Source organism: Leucopleurus acutus (genome assembly GCF_964270905.1).
Source record: "Leucopleurus acutus genome assembly, chromosome: 5".
NCBI classification, from domain to species: Eukaryota; Metazoa; Chordata; class Mammalia; order Artiodactyla; family Delphinidae; genus Leucopleurus; species Leucopleurus acutus.
The window spans coordinates 9,547,624-9,561,806 of NC_139147.1; positions in this window are offsets into that span (position 1 = coordinate 9,547,624).

The window sequence follows — 14,183 nt, forward strand, 5'->3', positions numbered from 1 at the left end:
TTAATTGGGTCTTTGCTATTTTCTGTATAGAGTGAGGCTTGATTTGGGTGTCAGCAAGTTGAAACCCTAACAACCATCTTTCCTATAGATTCAGCCCTTCCCTGCCCCCACCCCCATCAACTGTGGTCAATACTGCTGCTTCTCATCAAAGTTCTTCTGTAAGGAAAGAAAACACGGAAGAAGCATCTTTTCATACCCTTTAACTTCTAGAATCAGTGTTGCCCAGTAGAAATAGGACGTGATGTATTTTAAAATTTTCTAATGAAAAGAGACACATAGAATTAACTTTAACCGTATTTTTTCACCACAAGGTGTCCAAAATATTATAAGTTCAACATGCATTCAATATAAAAATATTAATGAGATTATGTTATGTTTCTCATATTGAGACTTCAAAATCTGGTGTGTTTTTACATTTATGCCGTAAATTGATTCGAACTGGCCACATCTCAAGTACTCCATAGCCACATGTGTTTAGTGATTACCATATTGGACATTGCAGTTATAGATGAATATATCAGTACTGGTTTCTGATAAAAAGAGAATATCAGTCTTTTTATGAAGCACTGAGGAGTTAAAAGAAAATGGATTACTTCTGGGTGAAGTTTAAGACTATGTTGATGAGAAGAAAAAATTTATGAGACTTTTCACTGTAGAAATATCTTCAAGGTTGAGTTTTGTGAGTGTATGTGTGTGAGACGTATGTAAACACACATGCATGCATATAAACTTATATTTAAAAGTTCTAGGGACTTCCCTGGTGGTGCAGCGGTTAAGAACCCGCCTGACAATGCAAGGGACACAGGTTCGATCCCTGGTCTGGGAAGATCCCATATGCCGCAGAGCAACTAAGCCCGTGAGCCACAACTACTGAGCTCTCATGCTGCAACTACTGAAGCCCGCATGACTAGCGCCCATGCTCTGCAACCAGAGAAGCCACCACAATGAGAAGTCCATGCACTGCAGTAGCCCCCACTAGAGAAAGACCGCGTGCAGCAACAAAGACCAAATGCAGCCAAAAATAAAAATTAAAAAAAAAAGTTCTATCAGTGAAGGACATGAATTGATAACTGACTTAAATATGTACTTGATTGTAACTCTAGCCTAAAATGAATTAAAAGCTAACTCTATAAGTATTGAAGGCATTAGAAAACAATAAGAATTTTTACATAATGTTGAGAAAAAGCAGAAGGGGTCAGGTTACATATAGCACACTGGAATTTTCCATGGCTATACCCGTGTGTGACCCGTAACTGATCATGCTGTCTTGTGAGGAGAAAACGAGAACTGCTAGTTCGGAGAAGAGAAAGAAAATAGAAATCTACTTGCTGAGGCTCCAAACGTATCATGGATTCATGCTTATTATTTAGTATCTTTATATTAATTTGGCTGAAATGTTAATTTGGATAGTATCATCCTCACCAATCCTCATTAACCAATGTTAATATGCTCAGTTCTTTATAAGTTTAAATCATGAATAGAGAGAGAATAATGCCCCTATGAATGTTTCTTAGGGAATCGCAAGCACACACATGTATATGTGTGGCCACCCCTCCACACATGCAGACCCTCGCCTCACCTACAAAACAGACGAGACCACCTTGCTCTAACTCAGCTGCTGATGTAAAATGACACACTAGTGAATGTGTGCGAGCCGACTCAGGGAGTAAGTCAATGCCACGGGTTCCCACATTCTGAAGTACCAGGTGACACTGGTCAGAATGTCTAGTCCCGGAACTTTATAGCTGAAAGTGTTATTTGAGATCCCCAAGTCCAGTCATCTTATTTATTAGGAAACTGAGGCACAGAGAACAATGCCCATGGAAGCACAGTCAGTTAGTGGCAGAACTGGGACCAGAACTCAGTGCTCCTGATTCCTAGTCCAGTGCTTTTCTCACTGAGATATTGGAAGAGGGAGAAAGTAACATAGATGAAGTGCTGGTTTATCAGTGTTTCTTCAGGGAATAAAATCCAGTCTAGGTATTTCAAACAGAGGGAATTTAATAAAGAGAATTGGTTACGTAAGTGATGTTACAGCTAAGAAACCACCAGAGAACCATTAGTCAATCAGTGATTAGCCATCAGAACATTCCGCTGCCACCTCTTGGGCTGGAGAAGGACATGGCAAGGATGTGATATTGAACTGGAGCCCCAGAGTGGGGATATCCTGGCTGGAGCTGGGAAACAAGAGTGGCGGGCTATCTGATAGGAGGTGCAGGCACTGTTGGAATCTCTGTTACAGGTAGAGTAAGACTCTCCAGTCTTACCATTGTCTCGTGTTGGACAAAGCTAATTGGCAAGGAGCATGGGAAATGCAGGTCCCAGCTGTGCAGAGCAGAGTAGGGCAGGGGTTAGGAAAGCATCTAAGAACAAATGACCCCCTGCTGCCCAAAATGGGTAACCTTAAAAGGGTTCTATGGTCTTGCAACAGACCTATCATTTATTATGTTTTCAAACTAATTTCAGAAATCATTTGTGCACCAAGTTCACAATACCTGTGGTGAGAGGAGACGTCAGCCTGAGAAGCAACCAGTGGCTATAAATGTAGATAAGAGCTGGCCACACCCATCATCCCTTTGGCCTTCCTTAGGTCCATCCTCATTCATTTTTGTCTTGAGACGTTGGACTTCCCAGTTTCTTGTCTGAATCCATAGCCTTGCTCTTTTTGGGAAATAAAAAATTTCCGTTCAGGCCTTCCTGGATGTTGCTTCTATGTGTTTCACAATTTGTAACAATCGAGGGTGGTCCCTCAGGTACAGGATAAATCAGAATTCATACAGAACCAAAGGGACAGGCTGGTATAAGAGAGGGTATTTTGTCTGTGTGTGTTTCTGTTTTGGGCAGTACAATACATTTAAAATTATTTTTAGCATTAAATCATGCATGGCTGGAAAGAGTTAATCTGTCCCAGCCCCATGAAGGAGAAGCATGGGGAAACGTTAACCATCTTTGACTGAGAATATTCCGTGTTCTGGGAGCTCTCCTGAATGCTTTGCATCTATGAACTCACTTAAGCCTCACACTCACCATGCTATGTGTTAGAAACAACTCTTTCCCCCAATTTTCAGATGAGGACACTGTTGCTGAGAAAGATTCAGGTAACTCGGCCAAGTTGGCAGGTTGGTAAGTGGTGGGGTTGTATTGGGAACCCAGGCAGCTTGGCTGTAGGGTCCCCATTTAACCACTAACTTGTGCCTCCCTCTGACCTGTGTTGGCTGGTGCCTGGGTCCTCCCTAGGGTCCTAGCCACGCAGCGCTGTGCTCTGATACCCAGCGGGCTGGTGGGATTGGCCAGGGAAGCTGCTGATACTGTGATGAGGTGGTAACTGCCACATTATTGCAGGGCACTTAGCTGCTAATTGCCATTTAATCACAAGATGAATATAGTTATTTCTTTTCTCCCTCTACCCGAGGGCCAGCGAGATGGTAATTACTTCTGAACTGAGTGCTGAAGATGTGGCTTTGCACGGAGCTGGAACTAAATGCCATGACTCTCCTCTGAGCCGCCGCATTCCTGGCTGCCCTTGTTTACCCACGTGGCTAATTAAACACATTGCTTTGATATTAGATGCTCTTTCCAAGCTTCCCATTTCCCTGAAATGATGATATTTTTCCCCTGGGAAATGTGATTTCAAAAACCCTAAAATTTGGACTTTATATTTGGGAAATTAAACAACCCCAATTTTTGTAGAGATGGCATTACATTTTGGCCAACAGTTGAAATAGAAAACTTCACATTTGGAAAGTTCTAAATTGAAAACGAGTTAACCTAGATCGTTTGTTTCTGCGCAGTCCCCTGTTTGCAGCTGGTGTATGGAGTTGAAGAGCTGCTGGGTTTTGTCTTCTGTTTTCTAAAGTTTGATGGATATAAAAACAATCATATGGAATTTCTCTAAACATGGATGTGCAATCTATTGGCTCTTGTTTGTCTGAGGATTTTTCCTCCAGGTAACTACTAAATGGGTTGGAATTGATCTGCTTTCTGCAGAGGCAATAAAATGAGCAGGTTAAGTGACTTGTCTAAAAAAATTCAATTAATAAACCCAGTCCTGGTTTTCCGGTTCCCGGTCAAATGGCACAGGTGATACCCGAGGTTAGTAAGTCTTCAACCTTATGAAGACCTAATCACCTTGGTCCAGGCTTGGAATTAATGGAGCCGTGACAAAGGTCTCTAGTAAAGCAGCAGTCAAATTTTAATTGGTTACCAAGGACTCAGTTTATGGTTTTTATGTTGGGACTCCCTGTAGATAGTTATCTAAGTGACTTAACAAAAACCCTCCAAATCTCAGCGTCCTTACACAATAAGGCAGATATTCTCAAACTTTAGAGTGTCTAAATCTCCTTATTAAAATACAGGGCTTTTAGAAACCCTCTCGCAAGGTTTCTAATTGAGTATGCCTTGGTCAAAGCCGGGAATTTGCATTTTTAACAAGTTTGCAAGTGATGCTGACACTGCTGGTCTGGAAACCAGTGCACCAAGGGCTTATTCTTTCCTGTCATCACAGTCCAATGTGGGTGTATCTGGCTGGCCAACTCTCCAGGGATACTCTCCTCCAAAAGGTAACTTGGGGCCCTAGTCTCCTTCCTTAGAAGCTCTGCCATTCCCTAAGACCACAGACCCCCTCTTCTGCAAGCAGCTAGTGGGTCATGGAAGAGAGAGGACATAAGGGCTGGGGCTGTTCTAAGGGCCAGGCCTGGGAGTGGGATATATTACTTTTGCTTACATCCCATTGGCTAGAATCAGTTATGTGGCCTCTGCCTAACTGTAAAAGGAAGCTGGGAACAGAGTCTAGCTGGGTGCTCAGGAGGAAAAGGAAACTGATTTTGGTGAAAATACAGCCATTTGGGGCCACATCTAAGTTTACAAAAGTCCTCCTCTTTATCTTTCTCCTCCACCTGAGATGCTGTGAAAATATTTATCAACCACTGTTTTTGAAAGTTTAATGATGTCCCTTGACTCACCTGGATCTATCACCGAGTACTGGCAAATGGAGTCGATGAAGAATGTTTTCCGTGCTCCTCCCAGGGACGGAGATACCATGATAGCGGTTCACTGACATGAAGGGTCTGCCTGCCCTTGAAGTGAGGCCAGATCTAGAATGGGGGTCCCCATCTGTGCAAATTGTCAATGTATTGTCTCCCAGCCCCAGATTGACTCTCCTCTGCCCTGATCTGTGATACTGGAGCTGGACCCTGTAAACATTTCTGCTTTGCCCACTGGCCAGATGTTAACTTCATCACAGGAGGGTTTAGAATGGCAAATGCAAGTTGGAGACTCTCTGCTCCTGAGTTCTGTATCTTCAGCGTTACCCTCCTCTGCAGTGGCCCAGTGGCCTATGTAGCTGAGCTCCAGCCATGCTCTCTCTGCTGGTGGCCACTTCCCAGGAGCTCTTCCCACACACACCCCTACAATGACAGGCTGCTTCTGCAGACCATCTCTGGCCTTTGCCTTCCAGGATGTTTCTTGACCACCAGCAGGTTGTAAGTTCTTGTGGTAGCTAAGTCCCCTCTGATGAGCTCTGAGTCTTAGCCTTGTGGATGGCAAGAGGGGGCTTCTCTCCTAATTCTTTGTCCTTTTATCTCTCTTCCTTATCCCAAAGGTAATGCTACTTCTTTAGGGTCCCTTTTTTTTTTTTTTTTTTTTTTTTTTTTTGCGGTATGCGGTCCTCTCACTGTCGCAGCCTCTCCCGTTGCGGAGCACAGGCTCCGGACGCGCAGGCTCAGCGGCCATGGCTCACGGGCCCAGCCGCTCCGCGGCATGTGGGATCTTCCCGGACCGGGGCACGAACCCGTGTCCCCTGCATCGGCAGGCGGACTCTCAACCACTGTGCCACCAGGGAAGCCCTAGGGTCCCTTTTTAAAAATAAAATAGTTAAGCATCTTTTATAGTTAACATTTCTTTGCATTACATCTTCCTTGTTAAAATAACTAGAGTGATTTCTGTCCTTTGAATGGACCCTGACAGCTGTGCCCTCCTCCTGGTGAATTTTTTCATAGAAAGGCACAGTTGAAGGTACATCCACTCACAGCAAAAAGCAGGACAGCAAAACTATACCTACTCAAAGCTCACTTCCATCTAGTCTCTTCTTTATCCTCTGCCCTCATCAGGTTGATTTCCTGCCCTGAGAAAGGCTGGCATTCTTATCCAATGGGAATCGGGTGGGTGGGTCTTCAAGTCTCAGACTTCTAGACTCTAGCGTCTGCAGCCTCAGCAACCAGGGGCTCCCTTGCGTAAGGCCCTGGGTAGGCTTCCCAGGTTAGCCTGGGGCATGAGAAAGAAAGATGAAACGCATGTGTCATCAGTAACCAGAAAACAAATGTCGCTGCCTCGGTCTGTGTCCGAGGGTGAAACCATAAAGTAAACTGTGTGTAACCACCAGGTCTCGCCTTGGCCTGGTTCTGCTGCCACAGCAGTAGGGAATCAATACAACTTAAAAAAGAATCCCAGGCAAAATCTGGCTAAACAACACAAGATCTAATTTTAGGCCACAGAAAAGAAAAGGTCAGCATAGCATAAGGATAATAATAAAATTAATTCCAGTCAGCATTAGTTACTTATTATTTCTTTTTTTGCACAGAGGATGGATCCACGCCAGTGGAAGGCGGAGGCCAAGCCTCCTTCCTTTCTTGCGAGCTAACCTTGGCTTCCCAGACAAGCCACAGTGAGGACTTTTTATCTGAGGCAAGTTCAGTCCCGGACAAAGGCAAACTCATTCCTGTGAGTTAGGGACCCTGAGAAAGCTCCTTACTAGGAAACCTCTACCCTATTGCCACAATGTCTGAAATTTCACTGTAACAGCCTCCTGGATGGCCATCTACAGACCGCCTCCCCCCTTTTAAAATTGTGGTGAAATTCACATAACACAAAATTAACCTTTTTTTTTTTTTTTGCGGTATGCGGGCCTCTCACTGTTGTGGCCTCTCCCGTTGCGGAGCACAGGCTCCGGATGCGCAGGCTCAGCGGCCATGGCTCACGGGCCCAGCCGCTCCGCGGCATGTAGGATCTTCCCGGACCGGGCACGAACCCGCGTCCCTTGCATCGGCAGGCGGACTCTCAACCGCTGCACCACCAGGGAAGCCCCACATTAACCATTTTAAAGTGAAGAATTCAGTGGCATTAAGTAGACCCACAGCACTGTATAACCACCACCTCTATATAGTTCCAAAACAACTTCATCACCCCAAAAGGAAATCCTGTACCCACTAAGCAGTCATTCCTCATTCTCCCTCCAGTCCCTGGAAACCACAAGTCTGCTTTCTGTGTCTACAGATTAGCCTGTTCTGGGCATTTCATATAAATGAAATCATACAACATGTCTTTTGTGTCTGGCTTTTTTCACTTAGCATAATGTTTCAAGGTCCATCCATGTTATAGCATGTGTCAGTACTTCGTTTTTTTAAATGACTGAACCCAAATGTTCATCAGTGGATAGTTGGATAAACAAATTATGGTGTATACATACCAACTCCCTTTTAAATGATTTTTAAATGATCTTCTCGAATGGAGGCTATAACACATAGGACTACTGTGTCTTACTTTGAATGAGATTATCTGGTAAAATGGCTTTGGACTAACAGGACCAGGCACTTAAGTTTGAAACCCTCATTAATGCATTCTCCATCATATTTTTTTTTTGTTTTCTTTGGTTCAAAGAAATGAAGTCCCCTCATTAATATGTTAGTACTTTATCTGATGATGTACTATATTTCTATTTTTTTATCCTCTGGAGAAAGGACCATCACAGTTAAGCTATATACTACTACTAATACATTGTAAATCTCTGAAACAGCATTTATGTCTGTAGAGCCAGTACCAAGTATTACTTAAAAATTCGAAGTGTATTAAAGGGAAGGTCCTAAAGAGTTACTTGTCAATAAATCTCTCTTTCTCTCCTTGTTTCCCATGAAAGACAAATGAAGTAGTCACTAGCAAAAATAGCTAGTAGCCTAATGACATCATTTAGTTGTTTGTGTGGCAGTAGGGGAGGGGGATTGGTGTTTCCAATTGGACATTGCTTCTCTCTGCCTCTTCTGCTCATGACATACCAAGATTCCCCATGGATAGAGGGATACAGTCAAAAAGTCTCAGGCCGGGTTTCCCTGGTGGCGCAGTGGTTGAGAGTCCGCCTGCCGATTCAGGGGACGCGGGTTCGTGCCCCGGTCCGGGGGGATCCCACATGCCGTGGAGGGGCTGGGCCCGTGAGCTGTGGCCGCTGAGCCTGCGTGTCCGGAGCCTATGCTCCGTAATGGGAGAGGCCACGGCAGTGGGAGGCCCGCATACCTCAAAAAAAAAAAAAAAAGTCTCAGGCTGATTTTCAAGTCTCCACTGGTCTGGACCCCCTTCACCTCTATGACCCATTTTGTATAAATATCACTAACAAAAACTCCTGTTTGAGCCATTTGGGTCTCCTACCTTCACCCAAAGAGGACACAGACATTTCTGCTCTGGTATCTGCTCAAGCTCATGTGCATCATCTTTGAGTCCAGAGCCTTCCCAGCACAGGGTGCTGGTGACTCGGCATGTTATCTGATGGGCGATATGAAGCCAAGGGCAGTTTTCAATATGATCTGATACTTTGCTTTTTTCATCTCTGGGACCAGACATGCTGGTAGGTAAGAGACCTTTCAGGGGTCTGGTGAGTGGGGAGGAAGCAGCAACAGGATGAATTCTAGGGGAGAGGAGTCCAGTTAGACAGATATTTCTTAAACAGCGTCAACGTCAATCAACGGTCCTTGGTTGCTTTTCAGATTTCTCTTTTAGGTGACGGTAGAGATGAGTCTTTTCATGGAAAGTGGGAAAACAGGAAGAGAGACAGTGAGCAAGAAACACAAATATCCAATGCAGTTTGGGGCAAATCAATTCATGGTGTCTGAAATGTCCAGGTGGACTTGGTCAGTTGGAAGCTGAGAATACCACTCTCAAGAGAAGCTGGAGGAAAGGGATATAAAATAACTATAAAAAGCACCACAAATATTTGCATGCTAATTGTGGCTTCTAAAGTCTTTGAGGGGGTTTGAAGACAGTTTGTTTTTCACATAGTTTCAGCATTATTCTTGCCATCTTATTTTTAAAATACTGTTTGCAGTATCTATGATGAAAATGCTTGCTTAGCAGTCTAACTCATATTAATCACAAATTCCAAATTCATGGCATCAGAATTACAAGAAGTTTCATATTATATAATTAGAAGAAGACTCCAGTCTTTGGTTCATTGACTCTGGAGCCATATTACAGTCTTGTTATATTTGATAATGACATAGCAGACATTCTATCAGAACTTGGATGCTGGCAAGAGATTCCAACATGCTTTAATCTTGTCACAAATCAGAAGCAGCTGCTTCTTATAAAAAGGAAAGCTCATGTTTGGATGGTCCACAGAAAAACCAATGTGACTTACAGTCTTAAATAGCAGATTCTGGGGTTTTCAGTTGGCAGGTGTTCTCCATCAAGCAACACCCACACCCCCGCCATGTTGATTCCTGTTGGTTTTATTTCTTTAAACTTCTCTCAAACTGCAAATTGCATTTGTGAAGTGAACTTTATCATAGGCACTTAGGCATTTTATGGTGAAGGCTAAGCATTATCTTGAGACTTTTACACACCGGAGAAAACAGATAACATGGAAAATGTAATTCGAATACAACTTGCCCCCTCTGAGTGGCAGAAAAACTAAAGAGAAAAAACTAAAGAGAGGAATGTTATTATCGTCAGTCAGTCAAGGGCTGCAAGCTTTGAGCGCTGAGCCTACAAACCTTCCGATGGTTCTATGATGACATGAAACTGCTGTTGTAGAAACTCTAAAACTAACAAGGGTATTAGCTTCATTGATTTTCTGAAAATGGGAAAGAAAAAAAAAAAGCGCTCAGCTAAGTCCAGGAAAGAGATTTAATACAACTGTCTTTTAATAATATTAAGTTTCCTAGAATCAATATTTTCTCCCCCTCGTAATATACGATGGGTTGCTACACACCAGTTGCTATGTAGGAGAATGGGAATCAATAGAAGGCTTACCTTCTTTGGAGACTATTTCAAAGGCCTGCATAATGGAGCATAGATTAGGAAGAATGAAATTGAATTTTAAGTACACTGACATTATGCTGTCATCTTCAACCATGGGAATGAAGATTGTTCTGGGGCCCGTGGGACCCATGAGGCTCAGGGCAAGAGATACCACGTAGAGACTGGCTCACAAAACTCCAGTGACTGTGGCTTCCTCCAGGACTGCTTAACAAATGCTAAATCCGGCCTTTGGGGGCACTCCTAAAAAGTATCTTCAAACACCCCAAGGGTTACTTGATGAGTAGTGTTGAAGGAGTGTTCTTAGTGGCTTCAAAATTATGCTAGATCTGGTCTGTGTTAACTCAAACTCTGATGTTGAACCCCCTTTCTACTTAGCTTTATTTTGTCTTTATTTCAGAAAGTCAAATGGATGTTTCTTAGCTGATAAAAATAACTCTTGATAGACTCACTGAAAATTATTTACAGTGTGCTAAAATGACATTTTAAATATCTATGGAAAACACTCAAAAATAGCACAAAAATATCAAAACCTCAAATTTTGAGAGAGGGTAGAGTACATGAGTTTTTTAAGTGTTGTTTAATCGTGTTTTTAGTCTCTTATTTTAAGAGATTGACTTGAAAAAAAAATCTGGAGATTTAATGTGATGTTGAAATTTACCTGTCACTAAAAAAGAACGACTTGGATGACCCAGCAATCCCACTCCTAGGTGTTTACCCTAGAGAGATGAAAACTTAGGCTCACGCAACAACTTACACGTGAATGTTTATGCCGCTCTATTAATAATCGCTGAGATGTGGAAATAAACCAGATGTCCTTTACCAGGTGAATGGTTAAACCAACTGTGGTACATCAGTACCAGGGAATACTATTTAGTAATGAAAAGAAACAGACAATAACTTTGATGACGATTCTCAAAGATGCTATGCTGAGTGAAAAACAGCCAGTTTCAGACAGCTGAATACTGTATGGTTCCATTGAGATGACGTTTTCCAAAAAGGTCAGAATAGACCTGGAGAACAGATCCATGCTTGCAGGTGCTGTGAGGTGGGGAGAGGGAGAAAGAATGTGTCCATTAAGGGAATGTTATAGGTGATGGAACTGGACAGTACGCTGATTGGGGTGGTGGTTAGGCCAGTCTGTACGTATGAAAATTCGTAGACCTGTACACCAAAGGGGAAAAAGTTGACTTTACCATATAATTTAAAAATGAAAAGATTGCTTATACCTTGACTTAGTTTTAGATTTGGAAACAGCTGCACTCAGATGATCATTCTGTAAAAACAGGTGTTCCATACCGTAGATGGAAAGGTAGCTACTAGCACTCACATGGATGGGTTCTAGAAGAAGCCCTGTAGTTCAGTAGTTTAGTAGGAAGTTACTTGTGTCTTACTCTCCAATGACTTGAGCATAACCTGCAAGTCCCCCAGTAATTATTATGAACAAGTTGGTATTCTCAGTCATAAGACAGCACCTTTGAATGCTTTATAATTCATAGCATTTTCCCATTTTAGTATTGCCAAGTAGGTAGGGCAGGAATTCTCATCAGAGTTTTGTAGATGCGGGAAACTGAGGCATGGGGAAGTTAGGTAACTGGTCTCAAGTCACCAGCTGGTAAGTAGCTGGGACTGATGCCCAGAGAATTTGAATACGGACTGGTCTAACTCTAAGGTTTATTTTTAAAATGCTAATTAAAAATTTGCACCAGTCTAGCTCTAGGTGATGTCTTGCAAGCTGGAAATCACTGAGACCAATTAAGACATCTTAATATGTAGTCAAAGAGCCTCGTATCACAACATGCCCCGGAAACAAACAACATACAACCTGGTCACAGGAGAATAGTATAGGGAATTCCAAATCCTTCCTCATCTTTAAGTTTGGGGCTTAGCTGGAGACCTTTGCTAAATGTCTTGAATCTACATTGTCTTACTTTGAAAAAGAGAAAGCAATAAATCGAGGATTTAGCTCTCTGTAACAGAAACGTGGGATGCCAGGGAAACAGATGCAATGCAGGGAGAAAGTGGACCTTACTGACATTTTAAAGGGACAGATGTGGAAAACGAAGGGGTTTCTGCTGGACCATGTGTGCTCACAGCTCATGCAGTGGGCACTCTGGCTTCAGCCCAGAGATGGGCTGCACCAGCCAGGAAACAGCCTGTTGCACTGTGGGTGCAGCAGCTCCCTTTCTCTAGGAGAGAGTCACTGTTTTGAGCACTTAAATTTGAACTGGAGGCCCAGGAGATTGAAAGGTGGACCTTTATTTACATCTTCTTTTCCATCCTTACAATTCCAGAGCTCTGTGCTTCTAATCTCCTACCTGCAATCTGTGTGAGGAAGGTGCTAGAAGTTCTGCAGGAGGCCTGGGAAAAAGCCAGGGTCCTGTTGATGGTGCAGAGGAAGTCTGGTTCCATTCTGAAGAGTGGGTAGCTGACCTGAGAGCCAGTGGAAACAGAGCAAAACAAACAACAAACCAAACCTAATCCCCAAAAAAGGCACTTCCTTTCTTCTTGAGATGGGACACTGTCATCCTCATGGTTCTAAAGTCTAGAAAGGATTGCAGAACTTTTGGCATTCACTAAGTGAGTAGGTGGGAGTATGACCCTGCACCCTGGTGTCAGGGGAGATAGAGCCTTGACTGGCCTCCTTGTTCTCCAAGCCCTAGGTATATGGGTCAGCAGCATGGCTGACCACCGTTCTTTCATGATGACAGAGTGTCCTTTTGTGCAATTCATATTTTGCAGGGGCAGATAAGAAGACTGACTCTCTTCCTATGAGCATGATGCATGTTTTAAGTCATTTTCCATGCCAGCTTCTTGTTGTGATGTGTTGGCGTGCTGGTCAACAAGGAAACAAACTTAGCTGGAGCAGATCAGGGGCCACCCGTGGGTGAGAGAGGTGTCAGCTGAGAGGTGGACAACCCTCGGGTCTGGGAACAAATAGAAAGCCAGCTGATGTCCCCTGATCCTTTACTTAGATCCTCCCATCTATGTTGGAATCTCCCATTACTCCATCAGGACACCAGGAAATTTGAAAAGAAGTGAGTCTCCTTCTTGGGATCTTTCTTATTTTCATTTCTGTCCCTCCTCATCTCACTCTGTCCCTTTATCTCACCTCCCCCACCCCAGTTGTCCATTTGTTTCTCTTCCTTTGGGTCTTTCTCTGAAAATCTGCTTTTTAAATTTATCTCTTTCTTCCACTGTAGGTGGTGATTTGCATTCTGAACCTATGGTGTGCAGTAAGCCTTCTCCGAAAAAGAGTCCTCAAAAAGCTCGTAGCATAAACTGTTTCTATCTGGGAAAGAAATGTCAGAATTGTTGATAAGTTTCATGTTTATCAGCATTTTTTCAGGCTAGCGGTCCTGATGGAACCCTTCCAGCCTTTCTTCCAAGTTTCACCTCACTCCAAGTTGCTGCCACTATAGATGAGATATTTGTAATTGGATTCAGGCAGCCTGATCCGTGGAGTTATTACTGTCTGTTAGTCTACAGATTCCAAAATGATGACCTTATAAACATCGAAGCAAGATTAATTATTACAGCACTACATGAAACTTTAACTCAAAAACTGTATATTTGTTTGCTGACTCAGAGCTGAGCCTGACAGCACGAGCTCAGGCCTTTCTCTTACAGAACTCCTGGGGTAGCCTCAGCTGGGCATTCTGACCTCAGCCCCTTAGCTGTCCTTGCTAACAAAGCTTTCCTCCAAATAAAGGGCTTCCCTAATTCAGCCACTTCCCTCTCAGACTGCAAGTGCCACTCTGCTCGCTGGTTCCAGCAGATGACCAGCTGTTGTGAGGGGAGAGTTGTGCACAATGGTCCACCTTCTACTCAGTTTAACATCTTTTATCTCCTTCTCCAGAAAACATCCTTCTCTCTCTATCTTCCAAATGGTGAAAGTATCAGCTTTCCCTATTCATGGGGAAAATATTACACCAAGATTCGAGTTTCTCTATGCATTGACATTTGGGAAAATATGAAAAATGATTACAATACAGTATTGTTTCACTGTACACAGTTTAGTTATAGTTGGCATTCAGTGCCCCAGTGGTTCTGGGGTGGGACTTTTGCTGAAATGAATTAGAGTGGGGAATTATGCAAGGACAATCTTGTTATTTTAATAGAGCGCACATGGACAGTCAGATAATCTCAGATAACCTCTCCTATTT